This window comes from Tympanuchus pallidicinctus, unplaced genomic scaffold (assembly GCF_026119805.1).
Source record: "Tympanuchus pallidicinctus isolate F22 unplaced genomic scaffold, pur_lepc_1.0 scaffold4, whole genome shotgun sequence".
Taxonomy (NCBI): Eukaryota; Metazoa; Chordata; class Aves; order Galliformes; family Phasianidae; genus Tympanuchus; species Tympanuchus pallidicinctus.
This window is the reverse complement of record NW_026294758.1, coordinates 11099897-11124237: the sequence shown is the minus strand read 5'-3', so window position 1 is coordinate 11124237 and position 24341 is coordinate 11099897. Positions and strand designations below refer to the sequence as shown.

Below are 24341 nucleotides of genomic sequence, written 5' to 3'. Positions count from 1 at the left end.
ATAATTGGTATTATAATGAGTTTTCCTTAAAAGAAAAAAAAGTAATTAAGTTTGATCAATTGCACTTTGTTTAATCACTTTTTTTTTCTCAAAGAACTAAAACCGTGTTCTATTTTTATATATGCTGTTTATCAAACTAATGCTAATGATCTAGCACATGAAAGAGAAAAAACAATCCCAGGAACACCGAGACTTTGCTTATAATGCTTTCTATTTTGAGCAAATAAATGTTAGAGGCTGTTTCAAGATTTTGCTTTAGTTCAGAGTTCTGTGTGTGCAGACTGAGCTCATTTAGCTAAGGAGTCATGGAGCAGTTATAGTTGAAAAAATTCATTCAGATAGGTATTAAATTTAACAGATCTTTTTTAAAGGAACACTGCGTGTGTTTAGCAGGTTTGTTTTGAATTACACTGTACAATTTCCACCTCTAAATATGGAAGCAATTTTTGTACAGAATTATCTGGAATTATTATCACCAATGGAATTTGGAGCAGAAACTGTGAGACTCTTCTTTCTCAAGCAACAGATGAAGTCAAAAACTGTCATTTAAACCATCGTAGAATGATCACTCATGGGCATATCAGAGAGTGAGTTCCTCCAATATCCGTCAAAGAGCTATATTTTACAGTCTGCATTCACTTGAGAGCTGTTAAAGGAAATTACAACGCATTATGGAGTGACTTAATCAAGAAACAGTGACTGAAAGTCATGATTGATCATCACAATTGCACCAAAAATTCTATTTTTCTCTCAGAAATACTTGATGCAACAGTCAGGGAAACAAAAGCAAAACAGAAATGTGACGTATGTCCAAAGCACTTTGATTTTCCATTTTGTCTATGTATAGTCATTAGACCCTGAAGAGGGTATGCACAGCAAATTCTCCATTTAGATCAAATTGCACTTGTCCTTGCACAGGGGCGTGATGTAATAATGTGAAATATAATGGAGATCTGTTCCTCACTTTCATTGTAAGAGGAAAGATTAATAGACTAAACAAGTTAAAAGCCAAAAGTAGCGCCACTGCTTTCATTAACAGGAAATTAGTGCCTGATGACTACTCATGGAACCAGTACTTTAATCATTTTTTTTCTCAAGGAACCTGGGAGTGTAATAGAGAAAACCTGTCTGAGATGTACTGAGCAGTATGAATTATGTCCATCGGTCTTGCCTGCATCAGCCACACAAATCCCTGCACATAGGCTGGGAGGGAGCATTTCTACAGGAGGGATCACCTGTGAAGGCAGTAAGTTAATCTCAAAAATGGGCTTCCCCTGTGAGCTGTCACTTATTGGAATAGTTGGAATCAGTGGTACTACTCTGTGGCACTCCTATCACTCTACCATAGTAATGTGCTGATAAAAATCCCTATAGACCTAATAAAATTACAAAGTCCATCATAAAGTCAAAACAGTGGCTTCAGATACAACTTTGCAAGCCAGTATACGTTCCTAAATTTTTTTGTGGCACTACTATGCTGTAATTTTTATGTCTGGTTGTTTGGTGTGTGAAAGTTTAATGGCAGAACATCACAACATGACGCTATGTGTATTACGTTTCAAGCAGAGGTTTTCTGCTCAATAAACAATCAGAGAAGAATTTTATTCCTACAGTTGACTTAATATATGCAAGTTCCTTCCTCCTAGACATAGAAGAAATCTATAAACTCATCTTAGAAAAACGCTCCAATTACAGAATTCAGTTTTTCTCAAGTGTGCGAGACTCTTGGGAAAATAACTAGAATATCTCTGAATTTTTACTTCATTTTGTAGAGGTTGTTATTGCCTTTTTAAAGCAGTAATCCTTCTTTCCTGTATTCTAACAAGGACTAACAGGCCAGTCATACACTGTGCTGACTGACAGACATTCTGGGCTGTACATCTCAGGCCTACTGTACATAGTGTCACTTGCATATGGTGAGCCCCAACGTCTCCACTGATAGCTTAGCCATTTCGTCACTTATTCTTTTGCTGGTGAAAGATACATGCTGAATACAACAGATGACTACAGCTCACTTCTCCAGCCTCTTCTTTCACCCTGCATGTATTTTCCAAGTATTTTTCAGAATATCAATCCATTTTATGCAGAAACCTTCTTCCATCTCCTTTTCCTTCTTACACTGAGAGTAAAGAAATCAGAGCAATCAGCTTGGATACTTAATACCTTGTGCTAATTCTTGTCCATAGCCTTTTCCAATTGCGATAGTGATTGGCCTTTACAGTAACACAGTGTGACAGCTGGCATTCAGAGCTCAGCATGCCCTGCTGAAGTCTGTGGCACACTCAATATCTGAGGCTCCAGTCTTCTTTTGTCAGTATCTAGACCTGTTATCTCCAGCAAACTGGGAGGGTGAAATTCAAACATCTGAAAATTATTATTTTTTAATGAAGTGTGGTACTTCGAGAACCTCTCAGCTTTGCTCTCCTACTGCTTTTATTAAAAATATATATTTTTTAAATTGCAGTCTTTCTCTTTTGACTTCATTGGAAAACCAAAGCAAACTGTATTGGTCTTAATTTATTTCTCGGATCTCCATGGTACAATCAGAAATACTAGGTAGTTGACAATGTTGGCTAACGGTTCATTCAATCACTAAACTGTGACAAGATTTGGTTTTGATGTTTCCGTTGTTAAAATTTGCTTGAAATTACAATGAAAACCCGATTTATTTTGCAGAGAATGGTTCATGATATGCCTAGTCTGCCTATTTGACCAGAATTCTCTTGAGCTAATGTACTTCTCCCCTGTATCGGTAACCAGTGAGAATATTCCCAGTTCTCACAGCAGTGGTGCAGTAGACAAAGAACATAATGTTAAATTAAAGTAAATTAACCTTTTAATATTGAATGCACTTACTGATAGTTTTGTTATACGTTCACGGTAATTATTGCACAGCAAGAGGCTGTTCACTCAGGTGGAATAATGCACAAGGATGACTAGTTATCTGTTGTGTCTTCCTTTCTCTTCCTAAAGTTTTTCTTGCACAGAGATGTTTCCAGACACTGGATTTTAATTTTTAACTGTGCAGATACATGCTGTCAATTTTTATTGCTCCTGACAGGTATAGCATTAAACATATGCATAAACATACATAGGATTCCACGGCACCCAACATGGCAATAGCTGCTTAGGCAAAGGCTCAGAGTTAAAGTAGTTTATACAATAAAATATATTTATATAAGATTTTTGTTTTATTTTCAACCTGATAAGAACTATACCAGAAAGTGTTACTTTTTACCTAGAGCTACAGCCCACAGGTACCTTTGAGTAGACACCTCCTGTTGAAGCCATGATGCAGCAAATGCTGATGGCTACTGATTATTTTCATGAAACAAAACATCTGTTTCAGAAACAACTGAGGCTTTAGAGATTTTCAAAATCTTAAAATCTAAAAAATCAAAATCTAAAAATTTAAACCTATTTAAATGTTTATCATCTGTTTGTTTATAACAAAAAAGGATGGAGCATGAATCCCACAGAGACAACTTTTTCCACCCTAACAGCACTATTGCTTTACTGATGTTATATAATGAGTTATAAACTTTAAAATATCTGTGGTTTTGCAGGTTAAGGATTTATACATATTTCCTAGCTAAATTCAAGTGTCATTTCATAGTTTAGTACTGTCTTCAAAAAGCAGAGATTAAAATTCTTGCTGAAAATGAAATTAAAGGAAAAGATCTGGAAGATTCTGTACACTGAGTTACATGGAAGATTTGTATAGTCCATAGAACACCTCTTTGAGCGAATTAGGTTTCTTAAGATTAGGTTAATTATGTAACATGTGATGTTAAGCAATTCATCAGAACATTGATTTGAATCACTAAAGAAGTACAAGCACTACTTTTAAGAAATATATTACCTGGAAGTTCCCATCACAAGCTCAAAGGAGCACCCTTCAGTGATTAATATAAATAAGTAAATACTAATGAAAATAGAAAAGTCCACACAAAAGTTACCTTTGTGGTATACAGAGCATGGCTGATCAGCTTCCTCTTTCTTATCTCCAGCAACATCAACAGAAAAAAACAAAACAAAACAAAACTAAACACTGCTAGCTCTTCTGCTTCCCATCAACAACAAATTTAGCCATACAGCAACCAAGAAATGATGAAGATAATTTTCTTCTATCAGGTATGAATAAAAATAATTTTCTGGCTCTGTATCAAATACAAACAAAATGTTGTATATAGTCAATTCTTCATGACAGTTCAAAGCCTTAAATGAGCCAGCTGCAGAGGTATTTTGAAAGCTAGTATTCTTCTTCTGGTCTTTTCTGTTCAGCACGTGGATTACTCTGAAAGCCACCCCATCCTTAAGAAACTGTCTAAAGGCAGAGCTCAGTCTTAGCCAGTGAGTGTGTACTTCTGTTTAGTTTTGCAGTACTTATTGCCCTGAAAACTGAAAGAGAACTTTCTATATTGCTTTCTGATTTACTATGGAGTCCTACTATCTGGGTGTGCAGGAGGTTACTGCTACCACATACTGCTGCTCAAAACAGCTTTGAACATCACCCCGGCATATGCCACATTTTTATGTGTTCTGAATATTTTCTGAAGTAGCACAAGATAAAACAGACTGATGACATGGGTGTACAATTCAGGGCTTTGAAAAATACAAGCAGAAAAAAAACCAAACAAGTGGAAATAGGATATGTAAGGTGATCTCAAGAGCAGAATTATACAAAACTACTTCTGCCATATCACTGACATCCAGCTTTCATGTTGTGGGCCAACAAAATAAAACAGTAGGCATTACTTTTGGAGCAGCCCTTGCCCATTCAAATACCAAAAGGTACTGAAACATAATTCAATTGCAACAGGATAGAGCACATCGATGGCAACAGGATTCAAGTTTATATGGATCTTTTCCACATTTAAATAATCCATACAATATTGATTTCATGAAGTTTAATTCACATATAGATCCCAAATCATAAACAGACACAGAGTGAGTGATCCTGAGTTGCTTTAAGAACAGCATCCATTACTTAGATGAATTTTCTGTTCATGAATGCAGAAATGGCCTGATACACACAGAGAGAAGAAAAATAAATACTAGAAATCCTCAAAGGAAAAGAAAAGAGCCAGATTTGGAGATTAATTTTGGAAGTTCAACTACAGACAGTAATTTTCAAAAGTGACCAGAGAAAAACTTTTCATCAAGACACCTTCCAAAAAATGGAAAGAAATCTTGATAAGTCTGTAAGATCTGGAAGACTGATTTGGTCAGTGATTCCTATTTTTTAAAGAAAAGGATACAGAAGTCATGCCGCACTGCTATATTGCAAACTGGACAGCCCAAACCTTAGATATTTTCAAGTCATTGCTGAAAATTCTGTTGTAATTAAAAATCTCTGGTATTATTTTGAATACTAAGGCAAGACTGTTTTCATCTCTGCATGTTCTTTTCAGAAGGTATACACATTGAGCATCACTTCTAAGTGCAATCCGGTGCTCTTGGAAATATTTTTTTCTTTGAAACGAGTATTTTTATTCTGCTCTCTTTGTAATACTCATTTTTTACATTTTTATGCAGCTCAGTTGTATCAGAGTTTACATTTTTCTCTGACTTTCAAGAATGAGAGATGTTATTTGTAACCCAGTTAGCTGTCATTTATGTTACTACCAGTCCAGTATAATCATATAAAAGTCATTTTGGTGTCACTCAGTATTTAATAATGGTTGAATTTATCAATTGTAACAGCAGTACTCCATGGTCTTGGGAGACTATTGAAAATAACAGTACAAATAGTTGAAAGGGGACAACATACATCGTAATTTCTGCAGAGGTCATTTTCCACTGCCTGAGATGTATTCAGTTCTTGTTGCACCTTTTTCCTTGGGTAGATCATGACTGCTAATTTAATATACCAGCAGACAATATGAAAAATTAGGATGGGCAGAAAGAAGGAGTGAAGCAGTAGGGTAGATATTCGGTTATGTCGTTATCAAAGGTCCAAAGATTACCTTTTTGGACTTTACTGGACAGCAATATTGTCTGAATATCTTATCTCTGAAGGCACAACACAATGAAATTTGCTTTCTGTTGTCAGCTACTAATATAAGGACACATTGAAAATTCCCACAAACATTGAAAGTTTGCAGTACTGGGACTTCCCAAATGAGAAATAGAATCTTTTTAACTGGCAACCAGGATCTGGTCTTTCCTCTGCTCAGTTTCCAGTCAGGTTTTGAATCGATGTGAACTTTGCAGCACCCATACAGTTAACAGCAAGGAGGTCTTCACCTAGCTACAAGTAATGCAGAGACATAGTCCATTTTGTTGACTGGCACATGCTGTCTGGACATATATACATATATGTACACATATATATAAATATTTGTATAGAAAAAGATAGCATATGAACTGTATATAGTTTTGTTGGTATTAATAAAAATAGTATAGATTTATTTTGCAAGAATCAGCACATGTAATTAAAGAAAAAGTCCATTCATTTTATTAAAATGACAGAATTTGTATAAGGACCTTAATTCTTTAATGTCTAAGTGGACTTTTGGAATAAAATATACCAGATAATCTTAAACTTCACAGTTCTAATTATTACTTTGTTAGCATACTTCCATAGCTTTGTCTTCTGAGATTTGCCTGACATGGCTTCGTGGGACTTTGAGCAACCTGATCCAGAGGGAGGTGTCCCTGCCCATAGCAGGAGGTTGGAACTAGATAATTTTAAAGGTCCCTTCCAACCCAAACCATTCTGTGATTCTAAGAAAATAGGCTTTACCTTCAGATTACCTCTGCTCTTAATAAAGTCGATGAACTTCATTAAGAATGATGTTTGACAGATACAATGGCATTTTGACCCATATCTTGACAGAAGAATTATTGAAACTGGGATGTGCAAACAAGGGATGTGATTATGCCTCCCCTGCAGAAACTATGTATGACATGTGCTTCCAGTTGTGGTGGGCTTGTCATGCAGCTGTGTTGCTGTCTCTCAGCATCTTCTTCCACCCCACAAGCCACTTGGACCTGCCCACTTCCCTGCAGTAGTACCAGTGGTTTCAGGAATTAGGTGGCCATGTACCATCAGCCTCCTTGCATGAAGCTGGTGCTCACAGCCTAGAATTTGAGCTTGTCTGGAGTAAACAAAGCATGGTGTGGGGACTGACTCAGTGCAGAGCACCTTTTCTGCAGAAACTGCAGCCTTGCAAACAGGTAGAAGCTGTTTGGGAAGCTGAGTACACTCTTCACAGTAACGAAGATGTGAAGCCATCTATCATCTTGCCTCATACATCTGCTCCTCTTGCTATCAGAGCACCCCTCCACAGTACCATAGAATCACAGAATCTCCCTCTAGACCATGTTGTTCACAGCCCCATCGAAGTTGGCCTTGAATGCTTCCAGGGAGTGGGCATTCATAGCATCACTGGGCAACTTGTTCCAGTGTCTCACCAGCCTTACAAAAGAGAATTTCTCCTTAATATCTAGTCTAAATTTACGCTCTTCCAGTTTAAAGCCATTTCCCCTCATGCTGTTGCTACATGCTCTTCTAGAATGTCCCTCCCCAGCTTTCCTGTAGTCCCCCTTCAGGTACTGGAAGGCCGTTAGAAGGTCCCCTCAAAGACTTTTCCAGGCTGAAGAGCCCCAGCTCTCTCAGCCTGTCCTCATAGGGGAAGTGCTCCAGCCCTCTGACCATTTTCATGGCCATTCTCAGGACCACTCCAACAGCTCGATGTCCTTCTTAGGGCCCCAGAACTGGATGCTGTACTCCAGGTGGGGTCTCACGAGAGCAAAATAGAGAGGTAGAATCACCTCCGTTGACTTTCCGGTCACACTTCTCTTGATGCAACCCAGGACATCATTGGCCTTCTTGGCTGCAAGTGCACACTGTCTGCTCATACTTAATCTCTTATTATTTTATTGCAACACAAACCAGAGAGATTCATTCATTAGCACGAAAGCCTTCTGGTAAAAAAAAATCTCACAACTTTTACACTTGTAGTTAGAAATAATGGTAATTGCTTGGGTGATTTTTCCCACAACACCTCTCAGCAAAACACAATTCACAAGAGAAAGAAATACTATCTAGTATTTCAGATAGTTTTAACATTAAGAACATTTGGAGAAGAAGTACCTTTTAATTAATCTTTTAATGAGACTAGTCAAGCACTGATTAAAGGAAATAAGGAATGGAAAGGAAAAGGCAACAGATTAATTTAATATGCATTTCACATCTTGGGTCTAGGAATGGACGTCATCCTTGCAATTCCAGAACTCTGATATGATCTAATAAAGGATGCTCCCCAAGCCTCAGACACTAGTAGTTTCTGACAGTTATTGTATTACTCACATTGGTCATTGAAAATTTCATTTCTTTCTCTTTTTTTTTTCTTGGAGATATCTGTAAATGATGAAAAAACAAGCCTCTGAAGTAAACAGGATAGCGTGAATTGCAATTTTCAGAATGATTGACTTACTGATACTTTTTGTTGAGGAAGGTTGTTTCATCTTGGGAAAAGTAAATTCACAACAGGCAAATTATAAAATTAATGTTGTATTATACAGCCTGCTTAATGCATGTGCATACTGAAATGACTAACGGCCTGTTAAGTGTTCGTTATCTTTCTCATAATTCATTATCTGTAACTCTTCTTCTGCAATAACAGTAGCACATGACACTGACATTGTGAGCAGTTCTGCATATACCCAGACACAGATACAGAGAGGGAGACTGGTGGCTGGAGAGCATCTCAGTAAGAAGGGAGTAGGAGGGCTGGTGACATCAGACTAAACACAAGCCAGCAGTGTGCCTTAGCAGCCAAGTGGGCAATCACTATTTTGGATGCATTAAGTACATGTTAGCCATTTGGTCAAAAGAGGGGACTCTCCTGCTATAATTAGCATTGGTGGTGCCTCTCCTTGAGTACTCTGTGCAGTTCTGGGCTGGACAATATGCACAATGTCAGAGTACTTGAAAATGTTCAGAGGATGACAGCAAATCTGATGGGATATCTGGAAGGAGTGTCCTGTGAGGAGAGGCTGAGGACATATGTGTTGTCCAGTCAAGCCAAGAGTGATCTCATTGCTCTCTACAACTTTCTGAAGAAGGGGACAGAGAGGCAATGATCTCTTCTTCCTAATAGCCAAGAGCAGGACACTTGAAACAGCACCAGGGAGGGTTCAAGCAGGACATTGGAAAACATTTATTTACTGAAAGTGTGGTAAAAAACTGGAACTAGCTTTCTAGAGAGCTGGTTGATGCCTGATATCTGTCACTGGCCAAGGGGAATTTGGAGAATGCCCTCAATAATGTGCTTTAACTTTTAGTTAGCCCTGAAGTGGTCTGTCTGTTGGACTTCATGGTCTTTGAAGATCCCTTCCAAGTGAACTACTTCTACTCTACTCTACCCTACCCTACCCTACCCTACCCTACCCTACCCTACCCTACCCTACCCTATCCTATCCTATCCTATCCTATCCTATCCTATCCTATCCTATCCTATCCTATCCTATCCTATCCTATCCTATCCTATCCTATTTGATTCCATTCCATTCCATCCCATTTCATTCCATCCCATTCCATCCCATCCCATTCCATCCCATCCCATTCCATCCCATCCCATCCCATTCCATCCCATTACATTGCATTACATTACATTGCATGTGGCAGGGGGGTTGGAGATTCATGATCCTGGAGGTCCCTTCCAACCCTGGCCATTCTGTGATTCTGTGATTACCAATACTGTGCAGAAATTACTAGTCACACTTTTCCCTTCTGTTACTTAAATTTTCAAAGCTCTCTCATGGCAGAGACACCAATACAAAAACGTTAGAAGAGTATTGTATCATCTTTTCTTATGACCCATTATTCCAATTGACTGTGTAAAAAGATAATCTACATGCCTTTTCCTATCCAAAGATAAGCTGAATTCTTGACACTCAGTGTGAGTCTGCCTGTGAGGATGAGCATGAGCTGTATACAAGCAAAATTTCATTTTTTGCTTTTTCTGTTACCTGTGATGGGCAATAGAGAAGAAACAACTATCTTTTTTTCTCCCCAGTTTCATGCAGCAAGACCAAATATGTGCTTAAAATGTAGCATCTTCTCTAAAAACTGATGCCACAAAGCAGAAGACATATCAGACTTCTATCCTTTTGCTTGGATAAGGACTTGACTCTGTAAGACAAAGACAATATCTTCCTCTTGCAGTCCTGAGCTCATTCCTGAAAGGCGACCTGTGAGTTCTTTCCTTCCAAGAGTGACCAGAAAAGTACCACAGAATCTGTTTCTCAATTGATCTGAGTTGCTGGTCCCATAGGATTTGGTTTAGTCTTCATCTCAGTATGACAGAATCATACTATTTTGCATTAAACAAAGAAGTTTTTAAGAAAGAAACAAACAAACAAAAAAAAGGGATCTGCTCTCCAACAGATAGAGTCTAGGTTCACTTTTTATGTATTATTAATATAAAACTGTGATCTCTAACAATAAATCTATTAGAAATATAAGCCAAGATAAAAGGTGTAATGTTCTGCCAATAAACTGATGCAATCTTCTCAGCCAAATATTGTCTAGGAATAAATAATACTCTTAGAAATTATGCTTAAAATGTAGAAAGTGGCTACTCATCATGAATGGCTTTTAAGCTTTCAGATTTATTTCACTAGTGAAGAGTATTTTGAGTACCTTGAAATGTCAGTCATTTGCTCCTCCCTTCCCCATCAGCCTCTCTGCAATAAGGCAAGAAAATGTCAGAGGACAAACTCTGCATCAGAACAGTTTTACTAGGGGGAAAAATTAAAATAATTGCCTGGATAGGATAATGATCATTTGGCAACAACTGACATGGGTACTTCAACAGCACAAAATCCATTACAGCAGCTTCTGCTGAAGGGCACACATCAGGCTGGAGAGAAGTCCTCACTGTATGCCCTATTTAAACAAAAAGGCTGAGCTGCATGTTATCAGTGTTGTTCACAGTTTTTTTTTCTCAGATTAACAGATAGAACAATTGAATTGGAGAAAGTCTGAAAAAAACAATGACTGTTTCTCTGTCTTCTCCCACTTGGTCTCTTGCATTCTGCATGCTTCTAGAGATAACTTCTCACAGTGTCTCTGTGCTCTGGTTCATAAACAAGTATTCAGGTGCCAGAGGTTCACTCCTACATCTCTACCATCTGTGTAAGGCAGTCCAATCTGTTTCTCTCAGCTATAAGTGAGTTATTTTAACATATGTGGGCCTGACCCTCAGATCTTCCTTCTATCTAAAGATATCATGGTGTTATAGGCAAAATGCAAAGTGATTTGATTACTTGCATTGCTCTCCTCTCCCCTTGTCCTCAGTGAACAAAGCTAAAAGAAGGCTCTGTAAGGCAAAACCTGAAGAAACAGTGACAAAGTAAGTTCTACAAAGTCAGAGTTCAGTGAAGTAATTATCTACCAGCTGTATAATTAAATTTCTTCTGCTGATTTTCTTGGGTAAGAAACAACTGCTGCTTTGAACATAACTTGTACTATAAATAAGTACTTCAGTTAAAATATGATATAGGTGAATAAGTGTGTGTGTGGGAAGCGGGGGGGAAGCTGCTTACAAAATTAAAACTTCTTAAAGTTTCCATAAACATAGCTTTTTTATGTTCACACAAATAAAGTAGTAGATGATTACATAAATTCAATACTGCTATTTTGGATAAGGTCAAAGGTATCAACAACTCTCAACAGTAAATTTTGGTCTCAATTGCTGCTAATGTAAAAATATACACAAGAAGTGTTACAGTTCAACCAGTTAGGTGTCAACATTCTGTTTGTTCATCATTATTACTCAAAACACTAAGTTGTTAACATCAGACTCAAATTGCCATTGTAATTAATATAACCGATAATACTTCCATTCCTTGGAAAGCTCCATGTGTCTTGACCACCATGCATTGTTACAATGTCTAGACCAAGACTCTTTTAAGACTTCTCACTTCTCCTAGGCAATGCCAAGATGTTCGAGGATTTCTCTAAATTTCCATGATTCACAAGAAACTTTTAGGGCATGTGCAAGGCCCCAGGAAACTGCACAGATAATTTGGGGATTATTTATTGGAGAGGGAGAGGTATCCAAATGGGTGGAGGAATGGGCAAAAGTAACAAAGAGCTTTTTTTGACACACTCATATAAGAAGATGATCATGTGAAGCAGAGTAATTCTTAAGGAATATTTTACTCAAACCATGCATTGCAAGATCAATTGAATGGCTGTTATATCATAAAGACAAAGCATTGATCTGTTAGCAAAGATGGGAGTAGCTTGTTCATTCACAGAAAAAAGAAAAGGAAAACACAACACTAGGGAGTGTTGGCAAGGCTCTTAATTTCTCCCATATGTACCAAAAATGAATATTATATAAACTTTTCTTGAGCAGATTTGCAGAAAAGTGTGTAGAGATACTTATGAATGTTTAAGAATCAAAAAGCCAAAGTAGGTTAAAAGCATTCCAAGGCTCAGGAAAGGGTTCCTCTAGGAAGATGAGGATAAGTTTTAAATAGTAGATCTTTGTCAGACCTTCCAAGTGCTTTTAATTTTTCATGTCAAATAAAATTATCACATGTTCAATAAAATTCAGACCTAAATAATGGTTTTATTTTGGTTAGACTGACATGCAGACATAATTAGCATGCAGACTTAGTACAGCAGAAATGAACCACGTAAATATTTATTCAGAATGACAGAATTTAGTAGCAGTTTGACTCAGCCACTGAACAGACCTTAGCAAGTTCAAACTTATTTTCAAGACAGCAGTGAATTAGCTTCTCAGTCTTCAGAATCATCTCCTGCAAACCCAGTACAGGAAATTCCATCTGCCTTTTCCAGTCTGAATAGATTTCTTCCCTTGCCTGTATATAAAAAACAGTGCAACCTGAAATGAAAAAAATAAAAAATAAAAAGAGATGAAAAGCAATTCTGCAAACAATGAAACAGTAAACCTTTTAGCAGAGCTTAGCTCTATAAATGTCACAGCATACTTCAGCATATACTAACTTTCTGACATGCCACACACTGGATTAGTATTTAACATAGGTGTGCAGAGCAGTATTAAACAGAAAAAAAGAAATCACTAGTGATTGACTGATGAAATTTTAATGTCATTCATTTAAAATACATCACAACTGACCCATGCTATTTGTTTTAAATATAATGCACTACCTTGCTTTATAGAATCACAGAACTCTCTAGATTGGAAAGATGTTCAAGGTCATCAAGTCCAAATGTCAATCCTGACCTACAGTCACTAAAACATATTCCATAGTGTCCCATCCACACGTTTCGGTGAGGTAACAAAACACATACTTCTCACATAAAGAAAAATGCTAGATTATGACTTTTTACAACTAGTCATCCCTATGATGTAGCTCTAGATTGTTGCATTTGCACTCATTCTAACAACTGTTAAGGCTGAAATCTTATGTTTACCTACTAATCTACTGCCATTGTGAAACTTTTGGTCTAGAATCAGCAAGTGTGGAAAAACAGATAGCATGAAATGTGAAAAAAGAAGAGAAATAATTAATGCAGATAGTAATCTTGGCTATTTTTACCACTAAGGACATTCAAAACAATATGCTTCCAATTTTTTAAGCAATGTGGAAGTATTGTCTGAACAGTTACTCATATCAGCTGTTCAATTTTGAACTGCAAAAAGCCACAGGAAAGAGATAAAAAATTCCATCTGTATGAAGCAAAAGTTCCCTATATTCCCTTCACTGCATTACCTCTGTCTTTTTTCTTTTGCTTTATAACCTTCGGGAAATAGCAAGCAAAATTTATCTATTTTCAGATTTTTGACCCTCTTATCCTGATAAATTAGATATATTTATTTTACACGACCCCTCTTTGCTTACTGATGAACTTCCTCTTTAATGAGTACAAAGCCTTTTTTTGAAAAGGAAAAGAAGTATTGTTATAAGCCATAGACTTAAACACTTTCAGTAGTCTTGCTTGATGCCTGAAAGACTTCTAGCTGTCAAAAAACATCCATTCCATGAAATTGCTCCTTGAATGTGAACTGTCAAGAACAAAAAGAAAGGTATATCTGGTCTGCATGAAAGGTTATAGATCTTATTTCTAACAGCATACAAAAGGCCAGGCTGGAAAACTCAAAACATTTTCTTTTAAGGAAAGTTGACTGTGAATGCAGTTTTATGTTCCACAACCCATGACTTTATCTGAACTCTTTATACTGCATACTCAAGACAGAGCAATGAGCGTTTTAGGCTGCAAATTCACAGGCTTTGTTTGCATATTCTCTTCCCTTCCCTTTGTGATAGAAAGCCTATTAACTGCATCCATGCTGTCAGTCCCAGACTGTGCTCTAAACTTCCCTCCATGGAAGGCTTATCATTTTAGGCATTGTCTCTCCAGATGGAAAGATTAGCCTTAGAAGCTGGAGCAGGATATTAATTAAGGACTTAGAAATGTTTACGTCTTTGTATTTCTATTTCATTTTAATTTTTTAGCTTGATTTTAGGATACAAAGATTGAATCAGTTATTTTGTTTTCTCTACTCTGCTATTATTGGTCTAATAGAAGTTTAGCTTTAATCACAGGTGTTGCCTGCTTTGTACCATTGGACATTATGGATAAAATAACGATAACCATTACTAGAAGAAAAATCAAGAACAAAGACCCATTTCACATAGAATTCAATAAACATGTTTAGATTATCCAGTTTTAAAAGCATCCAACAGTATTTTAAAAAAGCAATTTCAATATTAGTGAATCTAATAGCTGTGCTTCCTGCTATTAACTTTAATGTTTATTAGAGCAGAAGATAAAAACATGCTGAAGGCTGAAACAAAGCTTCAGGAGAACAGTTATAGACTTCCTTGCTCTTTGCCTTAATTTTAGGTTACACAGAATGGATGCTAAATATGGCAAAACAATATGGCTCTGATGCTTTAAGAAGGGACTGAAAGACTTTGTGGAATCCATTTCTATCCTTATTATGAAAGGATAAAGTCAGTCAACAGAAAATCTGAGACAGATTATAACACTCGGATCATGAATTTCCCTCATCCCAATTCCACCATAACATCTTCATATGATTAAAAGACATTTGTGAGGTTACCACACCAATAATTATTTTCCTAAAGCAAAACTGAACAGTGGCCAACAACTAAATAGGAGAATTACTGCCTCCCATAAACTGAAAATGCCCAGTGTCCCAAGAGAAGTATTACCTCTATTACTTAATTGCATGTGAAACTCTGCTCATGGTTTCAAATTCTAGTAGCAAATGACAGGAAACTCCATAACACCATTTCTACACTTACTGTTCATTTCTTTCGAATACGTTATTTAGAATAAAGTTTGGTGTAGCTTTTAGTTAGCTGTTATAAATGCATTTCTCTACCCTCTAGAATCCTAAAATTTTCCTTTTTCCATCATTCACACATTTCAAACACTAATGGCTGAAATTTAGTGTTTCTTGTCAGTTAGAAAGCATTATATGAATTTATCCTATTAGCTCAAATTGCAGTTTAAATCTGCAACTTGCAGCTGTGAATGTAACAGGATGGGGTTTCCTACCCAATCCTCATCCTCATTGTTCCTCAGCCATCTTCTCTGGGAGGAAGAATGAAAATAGGCAAACAAACATTGCATTACCAATTCCTTAGTTAAGTTTTAAATGTTATGCTATGACAGAAACTTGCCCACACACACTGCAAGTCTACATGTCGTGCATATTAGAAGTGGTCTGTTGAACTGAATTAGGAATTAGTTTCTTGAGTCTGTTTGTACTGAATGATGGTAAATTACAACAGTTTTGTGTGTGGAATTTTATGTTTTTGTGTAGAACTTCCTTAGATTCCTGGAGTATGTTAGTGATCTCTACCTATAACTATCCTCTATTTTGACTGGGAGCACTTACCCAGGAGCGATAGCTATGTGTCAGCTGTGCCCAACATCACTGTTTCCTTGTGGCATAAAGAACACCCTCAAACCTGATATTCAGTGTATTGCAGTCCTGTTTTAAAATTGAAAAACTATCAAACATGCTGATAACAAAACTTTAATTCATGCCGGGATTATTTACACAGATAGGTAACTGAGGTCACCACACAGAAATCAGGGCATTTTTCATCCTACAGAACTCTCAGTAACAGTCATCTCAGTCAGCAGTTTCATACAGAAGGGAAAAAATGTAGTATGGCTGGACACACTTATTCCTCCAGAAGTAAACTCAACAGCAGGTCTCCACAAGACTGAACATTGAGTCGGACACCAGCCAATGGTACTTGGAAAGTCTGGAGCGATGTACCACCTTGCAACAGCATCCAAAACACCTAAAAGAGGATTTAGAGTAAAATATGCTACAGAACAGATAGCTCAGCTCACGGACAATCACCCATGGTCTGTGAGTGGTGGGAAGTGCCACTTTTACATGGTGACTAAACAGTTGTGTCAGGGCCTGGAGTTGCAATCCATGATTAATTTGCAGGCATGTGTTATTGCTGACAGTGGTGAAATTAGTGTTTGCTGGAAATCTGAAGGTAAATGGGTGCATGAAGAATTTAGTGGATAGAAAAATCTGGCTTGTTGAAAGCTTTGTCACTCATCAAGGAGATTGAAATGAATAACTTTCAGAGGCCAGGTGGTATAAGCAAATGAGTTTGTACCTGAAAGTTGAGTTGTCGGATGTCTTCCACTGAATTGTTTCTACACTGGGTAGCTGTCCCACTGTTTCCATTTTGTGTCTATGTGGCAGCAGATGGGAGACAATTCTTACACCTATCAAGAAGCGCAGCCGTTTTTCAGCCTGTCTCTATATTGTACATTAAGTCAAGACGCAAGTTATTGGCATGCAAATGATCTGATCAAGTAAATAGCGAATACATTTTCCCTCTTGCTGTGGCAGAAGTATTTATCTTCTGATTCATGTTCCAATGCAATAAAACCCGTGCAACTGATGGAAAACAACCTACATGCATTTGTGACCCAGTTCTGTCTCTCACTAAGCAGGGGCCCTTCAGGGCTGATTGAGGCCAAACTTCCCTGACTGCAGATTACATTCTTTGCAGTGTTTGACCTGGGCAGATCAAACTGAGCAGCAGCACAGGGCTCTTGTCTCAGTATCTCTTTCTTAGGATGGAACTGGACATGGTCTCACAACCAAAAGCTACCAACCTGTAGTTGACTTTCGGGAAGGTTGCTCACCATCCAAACCCAGACAGTCGCCAAGTGTGATGGGATAATGACACTCAGCCATCCCCAAAAGCAGCTGCAGAAGTTATCTCTGTCTGTAAAGTGTCCTGAGACTCTTGATTGCTTCTTCAGTGCAAACACGCTGGATAAACACACTGGAGCTGGAATACATGCACATGTGTGGGAATGCTCAACTCTACAGCACAATGTATATATTAAATGAAGCAATAAGTAGAGCAATAACATAGTAATAATATAATATAATATAATATAATATAATATAATATAATATAATATAATATAATATAATATAATATAAGTAAACAATAATTTATCCTCAAAAAGAGTGGCCAGACACTAGAACAGGTTGCTCAGGGAAGTGGTGGAGTCACCATCCCTGGAGGTATTAAAAAAATGTGGCACTGAAGGAATGATTAGTGAGCATAGTGAGAATGGGTAATGGTTGGACCAAATGATCTTAGAGATCATTTTCAACCTTAATGTTTCTATGATTTTACTCTGCAATCTATTGGGCTACATGCAGAGCTAGAAAACAGAGCGTGCTTTGGGCATAGGAAACTATACAATGAAAGATTTCAGAACTTCTAGATTTGTGTCTGTGAAAATATTACAATTAATTTATTCATCTTCCCTAAGTAAAGTCATTTTTTGCCTTTTGAGCACAAATGCCACTATTTTGGTATATTCAAACAACTTTTCCTTCAGTAGTATTTTTAATTTTAAAATTCTTACAAAGAGACAAGACTACTCCAAAGTGGAGAGCTTGTTGTGTGAATACTCCATGCATGTACGTTCCACTTTATAGAATATTTCTTCACCCCACTCCATCATCTCATAGATATGAGCACACGAAGTCCTAATTTGCCCTAGGGACAATGATAATTTCATTTCTGTCTATAAATTTTTGGGAAGTTCAGAACCTCTGGTTAAACAGCCATCTAGAAAGGTGAAAGAATGTAACACTGACACTACTGCATGGCCAAGAGTAATATAAATTTCTTTCCTTTGTAATGAGCTAATAAACAAAAGAAGGGTAAATGCTCAAATGACTGTCTGTAACAATTATGCATACATTTTTATGATTTTTTTAAATTTTTTTTAATTTTTAGTATTTAAATTGAGAACTGTATTCAAACAGCAAAGAGAACAGGATAGCAGAAAGGAATTAATTAAAAGCTTAGGACAACTAAAACTCCTGACTCATGTAGCAGCACCTTGGCTTTGTGTGAGGCTAGTAAAAAAAATGAGGTCTAGATTGGAGCAGATTTGGGACTGTTACAGCCTGGTAGCACTTTTTTTCATCTTTTCATACCACAGAGGCAACTGCATTGTTCCTAGCATGGATGATACAGTTTTCTTCATAGCTGCATGCTCTCCTTTATGTATAAGTACATAGAATGAGCAAAAAAAATTCTTTCCAACAATTATAATGACAAACATGGAAAGCTTTTCTTTTACCAAACTCCTGTGAAGAATACTAGGCATCAGGAAAATACTGTGTTCTCTTCTTAAATCACTGGCACTTTACATAAGTAACATATCAAAAATTGTTAGGCATGTTTAACTTGATCTGCTGTTGAACTTTTGAAAGTAGAAAATGTAATAGGAATTCTTTTACTCTAAAGATGCTATTCATTACAAATTACATTACAAAGCTTGATTTCATTCTATAAATATTCAACTGCAAGCAGCTAAATGCAGAATTTTAAAAAACATTCTTACTTCAGACCTTGAAATATCTGAAATCTAAATGTTAGAGAGGCAATTCTCAACATCCATTTTTCAAATTGTAACATTCATATTTCACCGTAGTAAGGCAAAAGACTAGATTCAGTGGGCCAGAACTTTTCTATAACTACTTAAATTCTTGCTTAAAGTTACTGTGCATCATCCTCAGAAAATCTTTTGCTCTCTCCATCCCCAGTTCTTTCAAGACTGCACTGGACATAGCCTCCAGCAACTTGGTATCATATCATGGCTGCTCCTGTGTTGAGCTGGAGGTTGGACTAAGGACTTCTTGGGGTCCCTTCTCACTTGAATTATTCTATGATGCCAGATGCACAACTTCAGATTAAGCATTCCAACCAAAGGGAGAGACTAAATCCAGGTTAACAGAAGCCAGCTTCAACCACATAGATTGTGTTTTGGAGTCAAATCTGATTACTTTGGGAGCAGAGGAACTTGAATGCACAGATCAGACCTGCAGAAGGAGGCTTCTCAGCAAGGTCAAGGTGTCAGGATCACATAGCATTTCTGAAGTAGCATCATCAGGTTATGTATCCTGTATTGCAAATTCGCTAGTGAACTGAGCCCACAAGAGTAAAATAAAGATAAACAAACAAAAGGTTTTATATTTCTCAGAATTAATTCCTTCAATGCTTAGCATAGAAGATGAAGTGTGCCCATGTTGGTTTCTCAGATATATCAGTTTCTTTCAGGAATGCTTCTCTTTCAAGATTTATGGCTATAGGAATGTCCACAATTAGACTTTTATGAACCACATGCATTGGCCTCAAAAGTCTTTTTGTTCTGAAAAGTGGGGAAATGTGTCTCCATACATGATCTTAATTGACCTGCTTCTCATTTCAAGGGACAGATACTAACAAATGAGGTCAGTTCACCTCATTTTGTTATCACAGAAACAAAGTAAGTGCTACAATGAGCTTTCTAAGTGGATAAAGAAGCTAAAACTCTGTAATGACTGGTATACTTACAATCTTGGTTGTATTTCTTCCCCCGTGTATAAACAAAAATGAAAAATAGTAGTTTTGTTCAGAAATCATCAGACTTTTTAAGTGGCCAACGGTACATACACACAAAATGTATTTTGCATTTAAATACTCCTTTTTTCAAATTGAACTTAGCCATTGTTTGGCTGGTCAACACATTATAATAAGCAATCTGTTTTTTACTAACTAACAGAAAAATCATGTCACATTACACTACTTCCGCCCAGTTTACCCAAGGAAAATGAATTATGAATAATCAACTTCAAGATCCCAAGGAGTAGCTGGAATAGATCAATGTTAGGTAAGACAAACTATGATATGAAATCCACAGTATATGATTCAACATATTCGTCCACTCTACTTACTCTATTTCTATCCTTCTATACTTCTATATTATTCTATTTTATATAGGCAACTGTATAGAAAAAAATTCAAATCTTCAAATTATCTTTTCAAGTCAGTTTATAATGCAGGAAAGAGGGAAAAGGGGAGAATCTGGAGAAGTTAAATGGATCATTTAATTGTACTATAGCACTGGGATTAATAAAAAACAGGAGGAGTAGCAGCCTAACTTACCTCCCAAGGAGGTACACTCATTGATTCTTCTTCCTGAGGTGATGCTCCACAGTTAAAATCATGTGTTCTATCTTAAGCCATATCTTTCATGCTTCAATTGGAGACAGGACTAAAATTTCAGTGCAGAAAAAGACCTTTGGCTGCTGGATGCTTCTTGCTCTGTTGATCTAAGAGCACAAAGGAGTATACAATTAAAATGGGGAGGAACTCTAAAAGTGTAACAATGGGATAAGGGATAATGTTTTTAAACTAAAAGAGGGGAGATTTAGATTGGATATTTGGAAGAAATTTTTTACTCAAATACTAATGCAGCACTGAAACAGAGAATCTGAACCAGATCCCTGGAGGTGCTCAAGGCCAGGTTGGATGGGTCCCTAGGTAGCCTGGTCTAGTGGAATGTGTCTCTACTCATAGTAGGGGCTTGCAACAGAGTGGTCTTGAAAAATCCCTATAAACTCAAACAGTTCTATGATTCTGTGTAACTCGTGCATATGTAAACATAGGAGTAAACCAGCCTCTGCATCAATTGTATGTTGAGCCATTTTCAGATAGGGAAGTGGAGAGTCAGGAAGTTAAAATAGCTTTTGAAACAAAATATAAAAAAATTGAAAGCATTTCATACAAGTAAAACTCTATTTTATCCATTCTACCACCAATTAAAATGGTAAAATAAGCTTTACATGCAAATTTGCATGTATCCGTATCCATAATATTGTTCATTATTTCAGCAAGATTATGTATGTATAATTATACATTCTACATTTACAAGTAACCAGAAATGACATTAAAAAAACCTTGCAAAATAACTTCATGAGTGTGGGAAAGGAAAGAGAATCCTCTTTGCTAATAAGAGGTCCAAGGAGAAAAAAGAAAATAAAACCTTACCAAGATTATTTTAGAGCATGGACATTTATTTGATCACTGTTTCGAAGTGTCTGCACAAAGAGGAGGAAATATCTGAGGCTCAAGGACTTTTCATTCTTCAAAGGACGATATAATAAGGTGCACTCTCTGAAACCAGTTACTCCCTCAGACAAATGACACAGTTGCCTGCTCACCAGATAAATAGAATTAGGTGGGCTGAAGGCACCCCCACTGGGATCTTACTGAAAACACATTGGAGACTTACCAGCTCTCCCTCCAACAGCACCCCTTCTACCCTCCAATTATTTGCTGTTTGAGAGAGAATCTTCAGTTTCTGCAGTGTGAGGAAAAACCACGGTAATGAGGCAGATGTATTTTTGAAGTCCCAGCACAACTTGATAGCATTAAGGAGCTTGAGGAAATAAATACCAAAGTACCTCAGTAGATTTTACTGACGTGGAGGCTTAAGTGTGTAATTACAAACACACAGCAAACACCCATAGTCAAAGGAAGGGAAAAATGTCTCTGGACCAGCATTCTGGAAACAGACGGCCTTGCAGCATCCGCAGGAACAACAAAGGAAATGTTTTCACTTGAAGTGGACCAAGTGAAGCAGAGCAAAAGCTGAACCCCACACAAAGCTTCCCCAGCTCATCTCCCTTATTGCCCTGAAGGTCATATTGCCATCATGGCTGGGGGATTAAACTGATCCATGTTTAATTGCTGTACTGTAAGACACGCTAAGCAATAAAATGAAGTTTTTATAAGCAAAAGACGTAGCTATTCAAACCTAGGAAATTCAAAACTAGCAGCATTTTAGCTATGGTCTCACCTTTGTGACAACTCTTTTTAATTTCAGTTTACAATGCACAGGACACCATTAAGGCGTGAGTCACAGTGACTAGATTATTTTTACATTGCTAGAAATGAAAATAGAAATAGAAAAACAGATTTAAAAGACAGTTGTCTTAATTCAGAGTAGACAGTTCTGATGCAAATCAGAAGAAAAAAAAAAGAAAAAAAAAGAAAAAAAACAACCCACATTTACATGGGTATGTAATTTTAGAACTGAACATCTAGCATTCCGATTAAATTTTCTCTCCACTTTCAGTATGTCTATTGTCAACAGAGATAAACGAACAAATCTCTCCTCCCCTCTGCCTTCCTTCAATTTTGTCACTGAATGTAAAGATGGAAAAGAATAAATTTTGGTGGGACAGGGAGAACCAGAAAAATTGCAGACTGTGTTTCTTATAGATTTGATCATTCCTGTTGAAAATGCTGTAGTTGGGCTTCTTTTTGGCAAGAAACCAATTCTGAAAACTTTTAGATCTTCTCCTTATCCTAACAAGAAGGTAATTCACAGCTTCTTTAGAATTTCTGTCATACTAACTTTGCAAACGTGGGTGGGCTCCAACCATTCTCTGCAGAAGAGTTCTTAGTTGCCTATTTGCTGCATTGGCCAATTGCAAATGTTAAGCAGGTGATATGACACCTGCAGTGTTATTTGTTTTGTTTGAAAATTATTTGCTTTGAGAAGTACTGTCTTTCTTTGTTACAGGAACTTTCTTACCATTCCCCTAACACTAAACATTCTTTATTTGTGTTATTTTCTGCCAGGAGCTGGACTACAGGTACGATATCACTCCTACGACCTTGTTTTGAAAGCCTATCCAGAAACCTGAAAAATAAAATAAGCCTGATGGTATCACTGGGCTTCTCTTTCCCACTTAGAAATACTAGTAAAGCATTGTTTCCCAAGTTGATCAGTCTGAAGAAAAAAAAATTCCCCAGTAAGGCAGATATGTAACAAAATACACACAGTACCCAGAGTTTAAAGATTGAAGAATCCCTTTCTCAAGTTTAGGAGTGTGGCACTTAGAAGATCAAATTTTCTTCTCTTGCCTTTCAGTATCACTACGTTATAGTCTTGGGGTCTGTTTTCAGTGCTGGTAGGTAGTGAAGTCTAAATTAAGTTGCCATTTATCAGTTGGTACGAGCATTTTTCATCTCAGTGACACTTCGCAACGCTCCATTGCAGAAAGTTTTCCTCACCATTAGGCATTCCTAGCATTTGTCATTTACCTTTGCAACTTTCTGCTGTCTTCCACCACATATCATCCTTCCAGCAAACAGTCAATGCAACCTTCAGAACACTCACCGTCTTCCCAGATACTGGCAAATATTTAATAGATATATCTGTCTTTCAGTTATTGCTACATTTTCTTATTGTTGTTCTTACTCTGGTGGTGAAAAATAGGAAACTATTCCCATGCCCTTTTCTTCTCCCTGAAATATTAAAATTTGCACCACAAATCTGTAAGCCATTCATTTTCTTGAGTGTGCAAGTATTCTGATGCCACCAGTTGCCTCAGTCTCCTTTACCTGGAGCTGCAAGCTTTCCAGTTTGTGAAATGCCTCCTATTTTACAGAAACATTTTCCTGATCACAATGAAATCATGTGTAAAAATAAGCACAAACTAACCTTTCCTGTTGGCTTATTCACACACACTCCATTCAGCTTTCTGTGGGATATTGACCCGACCTCGCCTTGTAGCTTTTCTCTCTTCTAGCATACCTAAGGCAGAAAAAGGAACACCTAATTTCTTTTGACAGTGGTAAGAAGATAGTCTTGCAAAAGAACTTTGAAAAGTCTCTTGGGATATTATACTTAGATTATTTACTGGAGGAAGGAGCAGTGAGAGTCCTCAGTGGCTGCTTGCAGTATAAACTGAAGAAGAGCACCAAAAAGTGTTGTTGACTGCAGGACTCAAAAGGAAGTCAGTGTTTCACTTCCACACTTGGAGTACAAGTTTGCAGAAGCATCAAAATAGAAGGTAGAAGTTTTGGCAAGTCTCTGTTATCTACTTCTATTCACTCAGTTCCTCTTCTTATGTCAGTGCCACACTTAGAGTTACTCATCTTGTGATGAAAAAAGAGAGAAAAAACGCAAATATAACAGCGATATGATGTCCTCACTGTGGGCTAACCTG

The 24341-nt window shown here is 37.2% G+C and overlaps 1 long non-coding RNA gene across 1 annotated transcript; it reads right to left on the bottom strand.

The window, feature by feature from the left end:
• Positions 1-12037: 12037 nt before the first annotated feature.
• Positions 12038-24129, bottom strand: LOC128089689 (uncharacterized). The gene is made up of 6 exons (XR_008210646.1): positions 24033-24129; positions 23834-23926; positions 20485-20651; positions 17141-17300; positions 16633-16744; positions 12038-12872 (listed from the first exon to the last, which is right to left on the bottom strand). It is a non-coding gene; the product is annotated as an uncharacterized LOC128089689 (long non-coding RNA).
• Positions 24130-24341: the final 212 nt, after the last annotated feature.